Raw genomic sequence first — 8,336 nt, forward strand, 5'->3', positions numbered from 1 at the left:
TTCAGTTCTTCCTCCTTTTCCTCTTGTGAGTCTCCTAACGTCACGTTTTCCTCAAGTTGAAAGATACAAGACTACTTTGTCCTTATTAACATGTAAGCATTTATGGGTTTTATATGTTACAAAAAATCTATGTTTTGCGAAAAAACATAAACCCTAAGTTCACATGCACCTAAAGGATCTATGTTCTCACTGTGATTTGCAAACAACTATTGAATATCAAGAACCCTAGAAGTACAATGCTATTTTCGAAAACACTAAAAGTTTATTAGAAAATAATTAGCTTATGTTTATCGTAGTAAATAAACAAGGATTACTTCTTGATCTAGCTTTAGAAAGCATGCACTAGAAGTCTCATGCCTCTAATCGCTCACACCCAAACCTTAGCAAATTGGAGGCTCAAGAAGAGAGATGAGAGCAAAAAGGATTTTCGCTTCTACCTCTTGTAGAAGGGATGAACGAAATTGTGAACCCTTAGGAGGGTTTATATAGGTGATAAAGAGGCAAAGGATAAGGCAGTTTCCTTAGATAAGCCTTACCCCTTTTGCTTTCATCCCCCATAGGGTATCCAAGTTTCCTTAGAGCCCAAGAAAAGCTCTAGAAACCCTCTAGAAACCCTATAACCATCTAGAATTTCATCTCCCCTCCTAGGGAGGTTCTAGAATTGGTAAATGTTCAACTTTTGAACATTGTCACCTTTAGTCCTCCCACTTTTAATTAATCCAATTAATCCCAAAATTAATTCTAATTAATTTCTGATTAAGTTTTAATTAAACAACATTATTTCTAATTAACTTTGGGACCCTCGATGATTTATTGTCAAATGGTCGAACTAGACATCATGCTTCTTCAGTTCTTCCTCCTCTTCCTCTTGTAACTCTCCTAACGTCACGTTTTCCTCAAGTTGAAAGATACAAGACTACTTCTTCCTTATTGACATGTAAGCATTGATGGGTTTTATATGTTACAAAAAAATCTATGTTTTGCAGAAAAACATAAACCATAAGTTCACATGCACCTAAAGGATCTATGTTCTCACTATGATTTGCAAACAACTATTTAATATCAAGAACCCTAGAAGTACAATGTTATTTTCGAAAACACTAAAAGGTTATTAGAAAAAAATTATCTTATGTTTGTCGTAGTAAATAAACAATGGTTACTTCTTGATCTAGATTTAGAAAGCATGCACTAGAAGTCTCATGCCTTTAATTGCTCACACCCAAACCCTAGCAAATTGGAGGCTTAAGAAGAGAGAGGAGAGGAAAATGGGTTTTTGCTTCTACCTCTTGTAGAAGGGATGAACGAGATTGTGAACCCTTATGAGGGTTTATATAGGTGATAAAGAGGCTAAGGATAAGGCAGTTTCCTTGGATAAGCCTTATCCCTTTTGCTTTCACCCCCCATAAGGCATCCAAGTTTCCTTAGAGCCCAAGAAAAGATCTAGAAACCCTATAACCATCTAGAATTTCACCCCCCCCCCCCCCTAGGAGGCTCAAGAATTGGTCAAAGTTCAAGTTTTGAACATTGTCACCTTTAGTCCTCCCTTTTTTAACTAATCTAATTAATTTCAATTAATTTCTGATTAAGTTTTAATTAAACAACACTATTTCTAATTAACTTTGGGACCCTCAATGATTTATTGCCGATATATGAAGTACTTGGCCAAGCCCGGACTAAATTGATATTTTCAATTAAGTAGTCTGAATTCAGTCGTCATAAATCAGGAAATCAAGAAATAGAATATTGGATTATAAGATTTATTCTAATCCATGTCTTACGTCCATATGATATCTTGTAGAACGAAGGAATAACTGATCACTTATCTTTAAGTCCAACGTTTGATTCGAATCAGAGTTCGACAGTGGTTTTGGAAAGCACTTAGTGTTGATTAGTTCAAAGCCTATACTTGCAATTGTAGTTACAGACTTATCCAAGTGGTAGGCTGTTGGATTAAGGTGTCTAAGCCAGTAACTAAATTGATATATTCTTGTAATTAGAAGCAAAGTCCTTTTTGGGTTGTCTTCATAACTAGAATTTGGTTAGAATGACATCTGTAGAGAGAGGATAATTTATTAGATTATTATATAATTGATAAACTAATTGGAAATTATGAGGAAATAATTTGTTAATATATTATGTGATTAATATATTAATTGGAAATAGACAATTAATTTATTAATTTATAAGGTTATTAAAATAATAAGAAATCAATTAGAATTAATTAATTATTAACCATAATTAACTTGGAATTAATTTGGGGTTAATTATAAATAATTAAAGGTGCAAAAGTTGAATTGTAATTTTTTATAGTTAAGCAAGGAAAGGCGATTCTAGAACCGACCATTAAGGTGGACGGTTTGTTGGGGTGCAAAGTTCTTCATGTATGACTTTGTAGATGGTTTGACTCTTGTAGACCCACTTGTATGTGGTGCAATTGCCTTTTGACTAATGAGTATTAGAGAGTGAGAGAGAGACATGTAAACACCTCTATATATAGTGCGTTCATACCACTTGTAAATGTGTGCTTGAGAGGTGTAAACATGAGTGTGTAAGTGTGTGTTATTTATGTAGACTAGATCTAGATCCCTTTTTGTGTAACACCATAAATATTCAATACATCTCTTGAACACCCAAATCACCATGTTCATTGTACAATCTTTAATTCCGTATGTCAAACCATGTTCTTATGTTACTACAATTGGTATCATAACGGGTCTTCAAGATCAAGATGATTTTTGAAGAACGATTCTCGATTTGGCAAACTTTTGTCGCAACTTGAACAAATTTTGGTGAGTCTCTCTCTGTGATCCCTCGTAATATTTGAATCGTGCGTTGCGTTTTTGAATTGTGATCGTTTGACTCATTGGATCAAATCTTTTTGAAAAACCCCATTGATGATCCAATAATTTTTTTTATCAAGCCCAATCTAATCCTATTTTTTGGTCGATTCGATTCTTAAATTGTTTTCAACTAGTCATTGGAATCCGAATTTAATTCTAAATGAATTAAACAAATGTTCTGGTTACTATTCACAGTTCGTTGATCCATTTTCGAACTCTTTGTTATACACAAATCAACTTTCAGCCCAATTACATGTTAGTTGCTGTTTATGTCCAATCTTTTAAGCCCATGATTCGATATTTTATCACAAGGAGCCCAACAAATTATTCAATCTGAGTGATATATTCTAATTGTGTTCGTTCATCATAATGTGCATAGCCGACTTGTACGTTCTTGACTTTCCTTGTTATCAAATGTTCTTGAGTTCCGATATCGATTTGGTGATTCTGAATAACCGATGATTAGAGATTGTTTGTAAACTTGTGAATCGATTCTATTCTTTTTGTCTTCAATCTCTAAATCAATGAGGATCAAGTTTTGGCTAAGAAATCGAACAGTGAATCTTTGATGTTGATCAATATTGTCAAGAACGGTTAAATATGATAAAGAACAGTGAAGCAATCCCGTTTTGATCTAAAATTTGTTGAGAGATTCATCGATTTTGTGTTTATTTGCATTTGATTTCGAAAAGTCAAACACAGAAGAAAGTCAAACTTGATTTTTATGAGATGAATCGATGAATTGATAGAAGAAGTTGGTAGATAAAGGTTGTTTTGAGGCTGTGTGTGTTGAATTCAAGTTTAATTTGGAGGTGAATTTCGAAATCAGTTGGATTTGTTGTTCTTGTTTGAGTCGTTTGGAACGTCAAACAGGAAGTGAATGGATTTAACTTGGAAATCAAGTTTAGTGGTCAAGGATTCGAAGTCAATTTGGAATCAAAGTTGGGAACGACTTGGAAAATGGGTTCGATGTCGACAATGGACGATGGCTATGTATCGATATCAAAGACTTTGCTTTGGAATGAAACTCAAAAAGTGAAGACCTGTTAGTCGATGTTTTAATATCAAAAAGACGATGACTATGTGTTAAGGATCCCTATGTTAGCGATGGATTTGGATGATTATCAATAGTCGATGACTGATGACGAAAAGGAACGAGATGTTAAGAATCAACGATGTTGATGAATTGGTTTACTAGCAAAAGACGAATCTATGTTGAAATAAGGATTCGTTGATCAATGGTTTGCGGACGAATCGAACTGGTCAAATGCTTGATTACGAGTGTTGTTTGTGAGAATCGGTTCCTTATGTTGGTTCGATTTCGAATGATTGAAGGGTTTGGAATCGAAGATGAAAATTTGGAGTTGGGTTCGTAAGTCGATGGTCATCTGTTACAAAATGGTGATTCAGTGGGTAATTGTGAATGATTCAGCGAGATTCAGAGGCTTTGAATGCCTTCATTTTCGTTAAAATGGACTAAAAAATTTTTGTTAATATGGTGAGAAATGATTTCGTAAGAAGGGTGCTCTGATTGAACGAAGAGGAGAAAGAAAATGAGAAGATGAAGTTTCGTATGTTGATATAGTTTTGTACAAACTAGTAAGTGAACCCGTGGTAAACCACGGGTCGGGTCGGGTCGTTTTTTTGTTGGATTTTTCTATTTAACTCATAACTCATAATATGATTTTAGTGCAACACCTAATGAATTTATGTCAATAGACACATAAGTTATACATATACTAACATAATAATACATATATAAAATAATTACGGTATATCGAGTTGCGGCTATATATTAACTACCATCAACCAAAACCCTATAATACCAACAATCAAAAATAACACCAAATCATCACCATCATCATGATCAATTGGAAAGATATAACCAAAAGCAACAGTAAAAAACATACATACCTGTTAACATCACTCTTTGCATTTGAATCCTATGTACCTTTTCATTATATGTTGTTAAAGAACAACACTTTTCTAAATTATATCTATATCATATATTGAAACATTAAATCTGTCAGAGTAATAGTAAAAAATAAAAAATAAAAAAAAATAAAAACTATTTGTGTAAATTGTTGTGTGGTTCCCTTCTTTCTTTCTCCTTGAAGTTTCGATATTTTATTGTCTACTTAATTCTCACATGTCTTTTTCCTGTAACAACTTAAAACCAATTTTATCCTTGCAAATTCTTCAAGAAGTATAAAGAGATCAAAAAATTTCAATTTTCATACATTTCCAAATGAAATCAAGTCAACATCATAATACATGTTGGTATTGCTGGAACAATTGATGATTCTTGATGTGATTCAGTTAAACCAAATGCATACTCTGGATGAATAGTTAACACTGCAACTTCACCTTTCTTCAGACTTCTATCAAGTCCAACAATAACTTGTTGTATCATTAAAGAAAAACAACACCATGTCATTGTTAGCTCGTGTTTTTCATTTTTCTTTTTAAACACCAAAATGATACTCACCTTCATCTATATTGAACTGAAGTGGTGTCTTACTGTGTCCTTTATTCACAAACGGAGTTCCATCTTGGAGTTTCCCAACCAATTTCATTATAGAAAAAACAATAAGAGCACCACAAGTCTCACTTTTTGTCCATGTGGGATAAGTTCCCATAACACCGATTTGCTCATCCTCCATCTAGCATTCCTAACTCTCTGCGGCATCTGAATAATCAGAAAACCAAACATAAAACTTGACATTAAACACAATAAATAGTATGTAATGTCACATATAATAAAAATTATAAAACAGTAGGCATTTGGTTCCTAAACACTGTTAAATGGATATACAGTAGCTTGTATGACCAAAAATCAGTAAAAAAAATTTCAGCATTATAACTCAGATTTTTTTTTCAGAAATCTAACTAAACATATTAACGACTCACTCCTTTCTCATTCGAGTCTATCAAACGAAAAAGATCCTAATTAAGTTCAATATGAAACGACAAAATAAGTAAATATTATAGTAAAATTTCGTTCATAAGTAAATATTATAGTAATGTTTCATTCATAACTAAAGCTTTTGATCAAGAAATCACTTCTTTTGTTGTTCCTTTTTATCAAGAAATCACTCCTTTTATTTTTTTAAACTCTAAAATGAAACTTTTGTTCATAACTGAATTCAAGGAATTTACAAATTAGATCGACAAATTCAAAGAAAATTATTTGATGGTGTCACAGCAAGATTCCACTGGGTGATAATAGTCATTAATCTTTTACTTCACGAATCCATTAAAAAAGATGTTGACCAAATGTACTAAAGTTTTCAATTGAGAGTAACATATATTTTGAAATAATATTTAATGATTTTTGAATGTGGAATAAAGTCGTTGAACAGATAACGACACTTGGGAAAAGTTGATGATCGATAGAGTGGCAGAACTAAGAAACATTTTGTCATTTGAAGCATCCGTGGCGTCCATGTGTAATAACAACTATCTTGAAGTCGAATTTAAATTGGACTCAACCCGGTATAGCATTTCAATAAGCACAACCTCATCACCCTATACAAAATGACAAAAATAACCCTCAATATGTTGTCAAAGAACATTGTATGTGTATATATTTGGATCAGAAAACTAAGAATTAGATAATAGATATGCTGTTAAAGAACCCGCTACAGCATTTCAATAAGCACAAGCTGATCACCCTATACAAAATGACAAAAATAGCCCTCAATACGCTGTTAAAGAGCATTTGTATGTGTATATATTTGGATCAGAAAAATAAGAATTAGATAATAGATATGCAAACGAACCTTAAGAAAATGGCGATGGACCATCATTCTTCAATAATTTGTGTATGTTCTTCCATGCGAGTTGGACGCCTTTATTTAGTGACAGTAAATTAATTTTGTTGTTGGAAATTCTACATAGATATGATTGTTGGTCCTATGGTTGTCTATTGCTGTGAACTGACAGAAATCTAAGTGTCATGACGCATGAGATTGAAAAATAATTATACAATTTGCGTTCAAGCAGATCAGGAATGCAACATCCTCTTGAATTTTGAATTCAAAAGTGGGGTTTATGATCTTAGAAGGTTTGAAAAAAGAAAAATCTATTGTTCCTACACATTTTCGATGTTTGGTTTGTACGATAACCAAATAAACAATCTTCAATTTCTAATTTCTATAATAACAACCAAAAAAATCTGATGGCGGTGGAAGAGCATCGGAATGAAGAACACCAACAGAGCAAATTATCTGCCCAATCCCAAAATCATGAACAACAAAGCCACAAATTGTAAAGTATTAGGGCTCACATGAAGAACCGAAGTCTTCAACACCAAAAATCAGGGTAAACAATTAGACATCTAATAAGGAATTTGTAAAATCAAGAGTAATTTTCAAGTGTTTTCATGGAAAATTGTAATCAACATATGATTTTCTTTGAAAATTGTTTTGCGTAAGTGTTCTAGGATAAAATAGACCATTGATTTTGCCTTCATTGAACAATTCCTTACCTCCATCGCAGTCACCATTATGTTGGTTCCCCGATTTTGCTTCACATGAATTAAAATTCTCCAGCACATCCACCGCCCATGCAAAGTTCCACTGTCAAAAATAAAACTCCAAACAGTAGACGACGACATCTCCGGTGGAATTAAATTCGCTGCATCTTCGTATTCTTCACAACAAAAAGTCAATTGAACTAATAAATTAACAGACATATAAAAAGGAAATAAGTAGTCATTTAAAGAACCAGATATACACAATGGATTTGAAATATCTTATGACTCATAAAAGATGGAATTCAAACCCAAAATTCCTGGAGGAAAAGAAGTCGTAAATGTCAAAGGAAGGCAGTCGGAAAGGAATAAGGATGAAGTTCAAAGATTTTAGAGAAACATATGAAAAGCGTTATCAGTGGGAGTATACAATCGGGGAAGACATATGTTGAAATTTGAAGGCAAAAGTCAATTACTACAAATTATTATTGTGGTTAAAATCTGAAACAGAAATTTGAAGGACAAAAGTTAATTACTACAGATTATTGTGGTTAAAATCTGAAACAGGAATTTGAAGGACAAAAGTTAATTACTACAGATTATTGTGGTTAAAATCTGAAACAAATAAAGTTTATTGTTCATAACCACGATGGGTTTTAATATATGTATATAATTGGGAAGAAGAAGGATCGTAGGAATTGGAAAGAAGAAATCCAAAGTTTCGAAAATGGCCCTTAAAGTTTCGTTGGTTTGACACAGTGTAAAACTTTCGTACGAATTGGCCTAGTCTTCGTTAGTTTTGAAGAATAATGGAAAATTTTTGAAATCAACCCCTAAACTTTCGTATGTATATACAAAGTTTCGTACGAAAAGTTTAGTTTCGTACGTATGGAATGAAAAAGAAGAAATTTCGAAATTAGTCCCTGCAACTTTTGAATGTTTGGCAGTTTGTACCCAAATTCGAAAAAGAACTATTTTTGCTTAGAAATTGAAGAAAATACATTTCAGGCCCCTGCAGTTTA

The 8,336-nt window shown here is 32.8% G+C and overlaps 1 long non-coding RNA gene across 5 annotated transcripts; it reads right to left on the reverse strand.

The window, feature by feature from the left end:
- Positions 1-5,051: 5,051 nt before the first annotated feature.
- On the reverse strand, positions 5,052-7,938 carry LOC111907597 (uncharacterized). Of its 5 annotated transcripts, none has more exons than XR_008225843.1 (3): positions 7,626-7,938; positions 7,330-7,493; positions 5,052-6,778 (listed from the first exon to the last, which is right to left on the reverse strand). It is a non-coding gene; the product is annotated as an uncharacterized LOC111907597 (long non-coding RNA). The 5 variants fall into 5 exon arrangements; XR_008225844.1 differs by having other exon boundaries at positions 5,052-6,514; positions 6,623-6,778; positions 7,330-7,938; XR_008225846.1 differs by having other exon boundaries at positions 5,052-5,240; positions 5,329-6,778; positions 7,330-7,938.
- Positions 7,939-8,336: the final 398 nt, after the last annotated feature.

This window comes from Lactuca sativa, chromosome 8 (assembly GCF_002870075.4).
Source record: "Lactuca sativa cultivar Salinas chromosome 8, Lsat_Salinas_v11, whole genome shotgun sequence".
Classification (NCBI taxonomy): Eukaryota; Viridiplantae; Streptophyta; class Magnoliopsida; order Asterales; family Asteraceae; genus Lactuca; species Lactuca sativa.